This window comes from Meriones unguiculatus, chromosome 9 (assembly GCF_030254825.1).
Source record: "Meriones unguiculatus strain TT.TT164.6M chromosome 9, Bangor_MerUng_6.1, whole genome shotgun sequence".
NCBI classification, from domain to species: Eukaryota; Metazoa; Chordata; class Mammalia; order Rodentia; family Muridae; genus Meriones; species Meriones unguiculatus.
This window is the reverse complement of record NC_083357.1, coordinates 54,915,933-54,926,956: the sequence shown is the minus strand read 5'-3', so window position 1 is coordinate 54,926,956 and position 11,024 is coordinate 54,915,933. Positions and strand designations below refer to the sequence as shown.

Below are 11,024 nucleotides of genomic sequence, written 5' to 3'. Positions count from 1 at the left end.
TTGGGAATCATTAAAAAAGGTTAGATGCATTTTACTTTGCATGATTGGAATACACCTCACTTTATTTAATTCATAGATCACAAAGATTCTTTCAGAACACACATCAGTTTCCAGGCTCAAGTTTTAGTTGTTCCTCTTTTTAATGTTCTCCATTAAAATGCTCTCCATTTCATGTAGGTTGGATCCAATGGCTTATTCCTTTTTAAACTCTGTTAAAGATTTGTGTAAAGTATCCTTGTTTTTCATTTAAGACAAATATCTTCAAAGATCATTCAGTGTTTATTATCTCAAAGCCATTTCAAAATGTCCATCTCCCTCCAACTGTGTTCCACCCAGACTCTGAGGCAGATCTGGTGGGGGAGGAACTTCAGCTCTGAAGGCTGGGAGGAAACTCAGCAGGGTCTGGCCTGGCAGGGTCCTGGGTGGAGCCAACTGCAGGAGGAGGGACATTTCAACAGTTCCCACAGCCCAGGGGTTGGTTGCTTGCTTCTGTCTCCAGCAGCCCCACCAGCACCATGAAGAGGCTGCTGTGCTCTCTGCTGGGGCTACTTTGCACCCAGGTTTGCTGTGAGTCTGGCTGTCCACATTCAGGGCACCTGAGGAGACAGTGAACATGGAGGGGAGGGGAAAGCAGCTCAGGAGTCCTGCAGAGCTCCCACCTTCTCAGAGAACATGGGGGTGCATTCAGGGCTCAGAGGACACTGCAATGACAGCCATCTGTGTCTCTGTTTCCAATCAGGGGTGAAAGGGCAAAAAGTGGAACAGAGACCTGCAACCTTGGTTCTGCAGGAGGGAGAGAATGCAACACTGCAGTGCAACTTCTCAACAGCTATATCCCAAATGCAGTGGTTTTACCAAAGTCCTGGAGGACACCTCATCAGCCTGTTTTACAATCCTTTTGGAACAAAGCAGAGTGGAAGACTGACATCCACGACAGTCCCTGCAGAGCGTCGCAGCTTTTTGTACATTTCCTCCTCCCAGACCACAGACTCAGGCACCTATCTCTGTGCTGTGGACCCACAGTGCTCCCCACACACCTGCAGCCTGTACACAAACCTTCAGCTGGGTGTGTGTGTGGCCCTTACCATGCACAAGAAATCAGGAAGCCTCAAAGAACACCTGTCTAGTTCAATGTCTCTTTCCAGTACTGGCAGTGTTTCATCCTCAGTTAAGCTTTTGGCCTCACAGGTTCAGGACTTTGGTCTTAATCTTCATTTCTCAATATATACTCACTCCTGAAGTACAAATGTCCAACTCAGAACTAACAGAGAAGCTTATGGAAAGAATAAATAAACATGAACTTTTTAGAGGGATTATAATGTAATTTCAACATTTCTCCTTTCCCTTTCCTCCCTCCAAAGGCTCCCGTATAACCCTCTCCTTTATCCTTCAGATTCATGACCTCTTTTAAAATAATATACATGTAAATTATATATGTATATATATGTATATATGTATGTATATTACTAAATATAACCTGTTTTGTCCATATCATATAATGTTGTTTGTATAGATGTTATATGTCTTTTCAGGGTTGATCATTTGGCACTGGGCAACAACAGTAATGAGCTTCAACCTACAAATATTTGTCTTTATACCCATAGATAAGTGTAATCTTCACCCCTCATCAAAGAAAATTCTCTTTGCAGTAAATGGAGAATAGTATAGAAAACCACAACCAAATAAAATGCAGAGCTGTAGAGCCCAGTCTACATCTACAGCACACATACACACACACACTTAAGGCTGTAGAGCCCAGATACATCTACAGCACACAAACACACACACACTTAAGGCTCAGGTAACAGTGTGGAAGAGAGGGAAGAAAGATTGCAAGAGCCCAAGGATCAGGAAGTTTGCTGTGTCTTCTAGTAGCATCAGTAGCAGCAGAAAGCTGAACACATAAAGTCTCACCAATATGAGTGCTCAAACATGAGCTAAACAAGCATGGTGTCAGTGGACATGCCAAACTGGACAGGGAAAATCCCAAAAGGTGCAAAGCAGAAGGAATGCAAATCCACAGCCGTCATCCATGCAAACTCTGCTGTCGACACTAGTGTCTCAAGCACATTCAGTCCTGACCATGGTGGAGCCCAGCAATGGCAGGCACATGTGTCTGGCCTATTGATGCGGAAACAGCCCACATGTTTCTATGCTGCTAAACAGATGTGAGCAGCACTTACTGTGTAGTTTTCTCTCCCTTGAGTCTTGTTCATATCGTGGAGTTTCAATGGGCTAGGACCCCTGTATAACACTGTTCTTAGATACAAATGTGTTGAAAAGCATTCCATTTTCCTCGTAGATCACCTTCTTTCTTTTTCCTGAGGATTCAACCCAGGGTTCCATGGATGCTAGAAAAGCCAAGCCGACCAAAATGTATATATAAGTGGGGAAAAGGTCCCAGTCCTTAGTGAGAAGCTATTGGCTGTTGACATATGATGAGGGAGGAAGAGTCTTCTTTGAGGATGTGGGTCCTGGCAGGTGTCCAGTGTCCCAGTGGATGGCCCCACACCCATCCAAATGTGGGCAGAAAGAACTGGACTTAGGGGGATAAAAAAGGAGAAAGAGAAACAATAAAGTCAGAGGGAGAGATGTTTGGTATGGTGAAAGGAAATGGGAGGTGTATGAAATTTTCAAGGAATAATAAAATAATCCTTAAAAGAAATGAAAATACCAGCTTTTGAAATATAAAGAAAGATCCTGATAAATGTTTCATTGAAAAAGAAAGTCATGAGGGTTAAAATAAATGAAAGAGGAAAAAGAGGAGGTGCTGAAGCAGCCTCTTCCAGGGGCCAGAAAGGTGGAGACTGTTGTATCCATGGGCAGATGGTCACTGAACTTGTGGACTCACAGTCTTTCTTATGCTTTATGCTGCTGCTGATCCCACACTGAACAAGCATCTGATGCCCAGCGGAGGCGTCTTCATTGCTCCTCTGTGTACCAGGATCCTCTGCTGCATGCATTTAGACTTTGGGTTCTGTGGACTAGGCAGATGTTCTTACTCCCTCAAGTTTCCCCATATTGGGTGCCATGTGGGGCACGTAATGTTTAGTTTGGGGGCTATGTCTCAAGTGCCTTAGGAGCATGGGAATCACAACAGCTCTGAGATCCTACAACCACAGGATTGGTCCCTGTCCTTTCAAGACCTCCCGAGAATTAATGATCATGCTTGAGGGTGACATATGGAGATCTCCTAATCGCTCCTGGAACTTCAGAATCTTTGATCTCCACAGCCAGGAATGACAGATTGGTGGCTCCAGAGTCTGAATGGTCTCAGTCTTAGAGCTGTCAAACCCCAGATTATTCTCAGATGGTGAGGTCTCTTCTTGGCCACTGAGAGGAGGTCCAAAATCCATATGCATTTTATGATTCTCCTGACACCTGCACATTTTGACTCCTTGGTGTCCAACTTTCCTGCTCTTCAAAACTTTCTCACTGGACCTTTCTTTACCCGCAGTTTGGCCAAATTATGACTTCTTGACCAGTCGTGATCCCAAACAGGTCACTATTGAATCATAGACTCTTTTTAGGAAGTACTGGACCTCTACTCTAAGTTATGACAAAATGGGATTTCTCTCTACCACCTGTTCACTGGATGAGTCCACAAGCTGTACTTGTGGCTTGTTGCTGCTGTGGGCTTCCCAAGGTGATAGAGCTGTTTACCTTCTAGAAGTTGCTCTGGGGAGGATATGGGGGGAGTTGGGAGAGGGGAAACCATGATCAAAATTTCTTGTATGGAGAAAAAAATATTCAAGTAAAATTATCAGTTGCTCTGGGCCTCTTGACCCCAACCAGAGAATTTCATTGACAAGGTTGTTCAGGTGACCTCATTGAGGTCCCCCTTTCCCTTTATAGGGAGCCATTTCATATTTTAATTTATTTATTCACTTTACATACCAGTCTCATAGCCCTTTCCTTCCTCTCCTTCTGGTCCCACTCTCTCTCTGTCTTCCCCCAACCTCTCTCCCTTATTCCTCAGGGTAAGGGGAGTTCTCTACCCACTCCCTCCTCCTTCTGTCCTTCCCTCCTTCCCTTCCTCATGCCTGCTCATTCAGTGGTATCAGGATTGAGCTTATCTTCTTCCCCTGTGGCCTGGTGTGGCAGCACCCACCAGGGAAGAGTGATCAGAAAGCAGGCAACAGAGTCCTCATCAGAGACAACCCTTCATCCTCTCACTAAGGAAGCCACACATGAAGCCTGAGCTGCCCATCTGCTACATCTGTATAGGGGTCCTAGGTCCTGTTATACATGTTCCTTCATTGGTGCTTCTGTCTCCACAAGCCCCTTTGGGCCCTGGTTAGTTGGCTCTGTTGGTCTTCTTCTGAAGATTCTGGCACCTCCAGATCCTTCTTCCTCTCAATTTTCCATAAGACTCCCGATGCTTCACGCAAAGCCCAGCTCTGAGTCTCGGTACCTGTTTCAATCTGCTGATGGTTGGTGCCTCTGGAGGACAGCTATGATAGGCTCCCGTCTTGTTCCTTCCCCTTTGCCTCTTCCACTGTCTATTCTATTTCTATTTAATTGTTTTGTAGATTTTTGAAGTTCTTCCTCTGATTTGGTCTTTGGGATTAATTCTACATTTTTCTTAATCTGACTTTATCTTACTAGCTCACACAAACAAAAATCCTCTAGTCTACCTTCTTATACAAAAGTCTCTAGTAAATTATTTTCATGTAAAAACAGTTATGTGGGAATTCTATTGATATTTCATTGAAATTTTAGTAGATCTTGGGGAAACTAAAGCTATTGTATCTTCTAACTTATTATTGTGAGTTATATTTCTATTTACCTATCTTTGTTTAACTTTAGTTAATATAGTTTTGAATTTTGGGAGGGGGAAGAGGAATAGGGATCTTTAAGAAAACAAAATGTCAAACAAACAATCAGGAGAAAGAATTTGAAATACATTGTTCAAAGAACTTTAGATATAATATGCATAAAGTCCTAATTCAATGAAAGAGAAAGAAGAATTCAATTTGAAAAGGGACTAATTTTTTTTTCAGAATAAGTGTGGTTTACTAATAACTACCTGAAAAGGTACTCTATTTAAGGGGTCAAAAAATACAACCCCTCTCAATTCTAGCCATCTTTCTACTGTTTTGATTTTTCTGTAAGAAAACACACACACAGACACACACACACACAAAAGAACTATATTGAGTTCTTAAAATTATCACTTAAAGTTATCTAAACTTAAAGTCTCTATAAGACCATGTTTTGTCAGTGTGAACGGCTCACACTGACTTGATTTTAACATGGGAGGAAAGGGAGCATAGACAGTGATAGAACCTGAGAGCCCACTGTGTGCTCTGCAAAGACCTAGGGCAGGTGTGGTGCATATGTCACACTGCAGAGGCATTGTTGGTCCCAAGTGTGTCCAGTATCCTAAGCAAGTATGCCAGACCTCGGTGAGGCACACCTCAGTAGAGGACAGAAAGCACAACACCTCTGCTCTCAACAAGGACAAAGCCTTTTCTATTAGAAGGAATATTGGTGCCAGAGGAAAACTCACTCATGCAGAGGTTTTTGCACAGAAACTTTTAGGAAGTTTGGCTGTTGGTGAAGAGTTCCATGTTTAGACACAGAGGGGCAGTGCTGTACCAAAGCACATGAACTTTTTATTATTATTATTATTTATTTATTTGGAAAAGAAAAAGAAGAAGAAAATTGTTTGGATGTACAATTAAATGGCAATTAGAGTAAACTATACAGAAGCAGAGCTCACGAAGAATAAAGATCACCGAGGATTAGGAAGTAAAAACAGGTAACATTTAGTGAGAAGGGTGTAAAAAAAGAACAATTTTTACTAGTTTCATGAGAGTTAAGGAATAAATTGAGATGTGTTTTTTTCAGACCTCAAATTAAGCTATTAACAATTTTCAGTGGACAATATGGAGATGAAATGTAGGTCAGCTACACCTCTGAGCATTTGTTCTTTTTAGTCTAATCTTGGATTGTGATAAGAAGCAGCAGCAGCTATGTTATAATCACTTACTATTTGCAGTTAAATATTAGGGTTTACATTTAAAATAAAAATCATTTTTTAAATATTTTTCAAATATTTGTTCTGAGTTAAAGCCCTAATTAAGAAAGACGTTACTTTAAAAATACTATTTTTCCAAAATATTTCACATTTTGTGATATTCCCATAGAAGTATAAATATTAGCTGAGCTTATCCAAAACCTTTTTAATTTAAAATTTATATATATATATATATATATATATATATATATATATATTCACTTTACATCCCAAATGTAGCCCCCTCCCTCATCTCCTCTGGTCCCACCTTGTGTCCTTCTTCCCCCAATCTCCATCCCAAGTCCTCAGAAAGGAGAGGTCTCCTCTCCTACCAACTGACTCCAGCCTATTTAGTCTCATCAGGACTCCCTGCATCCTCTTCCTCTGTGGCCTGGCAAGGCTGCACTGTCAGGAGAAAATGATCAAAGAGCAGGCAACAGAGTCAATGTCAGAAACAGTCCCTGCTCCCCTTATTAGGGTACCCACATGGGGACTGAGATACCTATCAGCTACATCTGAGCAGAGGGTCTAGGTCTTCTCCATGCATGCCACCTTTGGCCCAGATTTGTTGGCTCTGTTGGTATCCTTGTGGAGCTCCTGTCCCCTCCATGTCCTTCAGTTCCCTACTATTCCATAAGACTCCCAGTGTTCTGCCCAAAGTTTGGCTGTGAGTCTCAGCATCTGCTTCTATCCCCTGCTGGGTGGAGTCTTTTAGGGGACATCTATGGTTGGCTTCTCTCCTGTATGTTATCATTCATATTCATCACAAGCAAAAGATTATTGCTAAAAACTAAGTTAGTATCACCCACCTTGCTTAAGTTAAATTAGAGATCAAATACAGTTATTGTTCTCTTTATCTTTTTTGAGTTGTTTGACCATAGCTATAGTCATTCTTTTGGCCATTGTCCGAAGGTTATTTCATGTCATTTTTATTAAGTGTTATTACTATAGAATATGTTGGTTTGGGATGAGATATGTTATATTGGGTTCGCTCATTCTTTTCATTTCTGCACTTTATTTCTGTTACTTAAGTATCTGCAGTTAATTTGTTGGTTGAAATTTTCTTTTCTTTTTGCTCACTTCATCTTTGTTGTTTCAGCAGAGTTCTTTACAGTGTTCAGGAGAAGCTAATTCATAGCGGGATTGAGTTGTTTGATTTCTTCAGTTTGGTTTTTGAGAGTGTAAGACCTGGGGTCTCACAGCTCAGGAGTTTAAGAACATGCCCTTCCCAGAAACTCCCCCAGACCAAGACTCGTTGCAAAAGCAAGAGGTTTGTTAACCATTGCGCAATGGGGTCACCACTGCCGGTCAGCCATGAGTGGCACCTGGAGAGAAAAGGCCTTTAGGATTTTAAAAGAAAAATTGCAGGAGATTTGAAGATGCAGTCTTGGCAATTTAGGATTCGATGAGGAAGCTATAAAGTAAGATAATTGGTTAGTCTTAGGTGCTCAAGCTTGGCCAGTCCTGCCAAGTGTGGATGCAGCTGCAATTTAAGGTGGGGGTGGTTAGCTCATCCTTGAAGATTAGGGGCTGCAGACTTTTGGCTGCAGGTCAAAAGCTACTCAGAAGAAGTCTGGGTTCGTTGCTAAAAAATGCTATCTCAAAGACAAGGGTCTGGTCCTTTTTTTGCTGAGTAAAGGTCATTGCTTGCTTGCCTTTTTTTATATCTGTCCTCACAGAGAGGGTCACACTCCTACATTCTCTGGAAAGGTACTAAGAGGCTTTAGCTTAACCTGAACCTAAAACTCAAAGCTATAGGCTTTAAAAGACATACAGGTTACAAAGTTAGTCTAACCCTTTCAAGGGCTACAGACATCTTCTAATTGTCAACTACATTCTCCTAAGAGTTTGGGGCAAGTTCCTTCTGGCAGGATGAACTCGTCCTGTGTCTCAAAGCTTTATAAGGCAACTAGAAGATCTCAGTAAGCCAGGTGACAGGGATTCGGGCCTCTGGGTCATGAGTTTTGGCTTGAGTCTCTAGAGACTGGGCTGGGACTTGACAAGTCTCAAAGGGAAAAGGAGGGGTTGGAAAGAGGTGGAAAAGCAGCCAAAGAACCTGAACTCATTGATTAGACTAGACTGGCAAACCAGTGAGTCCCCAAGCCTTCTGTATCTGCTCCTGAGTGCTTGGATTACAGATGCACCTCACAATGCTTAAGCCCAAATATAAGACCTCATGTTGTACAGCAAGGAATTTACACACTGAAACACAATCTCTACTGCTCCTAACAGCCAACATTTATTCCTCTTATAACTTCACAAGACATAAATCAATGAAAAACTGCCAAAATTCTGATGGGTGGATTTTAATCCTGAGGTTTAGTGTGGAGAGCTGCATGTGCCACGCCCTAAAGAGGGCGCCTTCCGAGTGCTCTCGGGATAAACAACTTCTTATTGGCTGTGGTGTGTCTGATGATCTGCCGTCTACCTATCCACACTTCCCACGTGGCTTCCTGGGATTGGTTGGCTCCAGGGTACATATTACTGAGGAGGGCTCTCCCTGGGGTCAAAAGATAGCTCAAACCTTCCTGAATAAACTACCTGGAGAAGAGTTCGTGTGTCGTGCCTTCCTTGCTGGTCGAGGTGGGCTCGACAGATTAGAAGCAGCTTTGTTAGCTGCAGAATTTAAATAAGTCCTAATTACCCTGTAAGGAAGAAAAAGGTGTTAAGATTGTTTTCAATAACAGCATTTTCACAAAAAAACACAAACAACTGTGAGGTTTATAACATCAAATTATATTAGATTCTGAATGGAGAAAATTAAATACATGTTAACACTTAGTAAGTATTTCTGCTCAACATCACTGCTCAGCAGGGACGGATATTCTCAAGCTTCCTTTTAAGTGCTGTCTCTTCTAATTACCAGAAAAGACAAGACAACAAGTAAAAGTCTGTGGAGAGCTGCATTTTTTTCTTTTTGTACTTAGAACTTGTGATCATACAAAACCCCGTTTCCTGGTTGGGGTGCAGTATAAGAACACGGGCGAGAACACACATACACACTGCCAAGCACTCAGACATTGGATGCTGAGCAGAACAGAGCAGCCAGACACACTGATGCAGAGGGACCTGTGTCACATGCCTCTCCGAAGCCTTGTCTGTGTGTTGGTGGCCTTAGCCTTCTCTGGTATAGATGTTTTACATATAGCTAAGGATCCTAAGCACGATGCTCTAGGCATATGGTGTTTTTTTAGAAGGCTGAGGGCACAGGGATTGGGGAAAACAAGCAGAAATTATCTTTGGGTCTTAGGTTAATCGAATTCCTATAAGCTTTTATTCACAATATTACAGGCTCATCTTTGTTCTCTAATTGTTCCCACAGACTTCTCTACAGCCCAAAAAGTGACTGAAGTACAACCAGCTATACACAAGCAGGAAGGGAAACAGGTCATCATGGACTGTTCCTATGAGACAAGTATGAGCTTTTACCAACTTTATTGGTACAAACAACGTCCTAGTGGAGACATGATTTTCCTTATTCGTCAAGTTTCATCTTCTTATCACAATGAAAGCAGTGGACGCTATTCTGTCATCTTCCAGAAGTCAGCCAAGTCCATCAGCCTCATCATTTCAGCCTCACGGGTGGAAGATTCACTGAAATATTTCTGTGCCCTCGAGGAACCAGCTCCTGGTGTTTGAAGTGACAGCACAAGCTGAACAAAGACTGGAGCTCCTAAAGCACAGCCCATCAAAGGGGCCCAGCTGAGAAGGACACCTGCACATGATGAACAGGAGGGTCCCAACCCACAGTATGGGTAAGAAGTGTCTTTCCCAAACACAGTATATACTCACTTATATACTCACAGTATATACTCACCTATAAGATATGATAAACATAATGAAATCTATACACCTAAAAAAGATAATCAACAGAGTGGACATGGGGTAAGATGATCAATCCTCATTTAGAAAGACAGATGGGATGTGCATTGAACGTATGACAGGAGTCTACTGAAGGCATCTGAAAGACTCTACCTAGCAGTGTTTTCAAAGCAGATACAAAGACTCGTGACCAAACCTTCAGCAGAGTACAGGGAATCATATGAAAGAAGGGGAGTTAGTCTGATGGGGAAAGGATAGGAGCTCCACAAGGACCAAATATATCTGGGCACAGGGTCTTTTCTGAGATTAACATTCAACCAAGGACCATGTATGGATATAACCTAGAACCTCTGCTCGGATATAGCCCGTGGTAGCTCAGTAACCAATTGATTTCCCATAGTGAGGGGAACAAGGACTATTTCTAACAATGGCTGGCTCTTTGACCTCCCCACCCCCCAAGGGAGGAGCAGTCCTGTTAGGCCACAGAGGAGGGCTTTGCAGCCAGTCCCGAAGATTCCTGATAAAACAGGATCGGATGAATGGGGAGGAGGTCCCCCCTATCAGTGGACTTGGAAAGGAGCACGGTGGAGATGAGGGAGGGAGGGTGGGATTGGGAGGGAATGAGGGAGCAGGATACATCTGGGATACAGAGTTAATAAAATGTAACTGATAAGAAAAAAATAAAATTAAAAAATATAAAGTTACGTAAAAAAATGTCTTTCTAAGTAAAACAAAATCCTATGAAATTTGGAAACAGTCATTGTTTTCTCCTAATATTTCTTAAAACTTTTAAACAAAAAACAGGTCATAAAATCTATGAAAAATATTTCTATAATCAAAAATCTTACACTGGAATGACTTTAACTGTTGTTTTCTCTTAAAGATAGGTGATAACAGCATACACTTGGATATGTGTATCTGGGCTAAAAAAAAGAACATAATTTCTTCATGAAAGTTAAACTCAGAGAGGCAGAGCCATCACAAATGAAGCAGTCAAAGACATTTGAAGTTGCAAATCTTTGTCTTTGTGTCTGGTGCTGAGTCTGAATCACCAACAATCAGCTAGACCAGCAGTGGGGAAGGATGGCTATATGAGGGTAGCACATGGATGCACCATGACTTGTGAAGATACAGTGAGTCCATAAGACTACTTGGAACCTAGGAGAACAAGCCTGTCTGT

The 11,024-nt window shown here is 42.0% G+C and overlaps 1 pseudogene; it reads left to right on the top strand.

The window, feature by feature from the left end:
* The first annotated feature begins 515 nt into the window (after window positions 1-515).
* Window positions 516-9,661, top strand: LOC110542758 (uncharacterized; annotated as a pseudogene).
* Window positions 9,662-11,024: the final 1,363 nt, after the last annotated feature.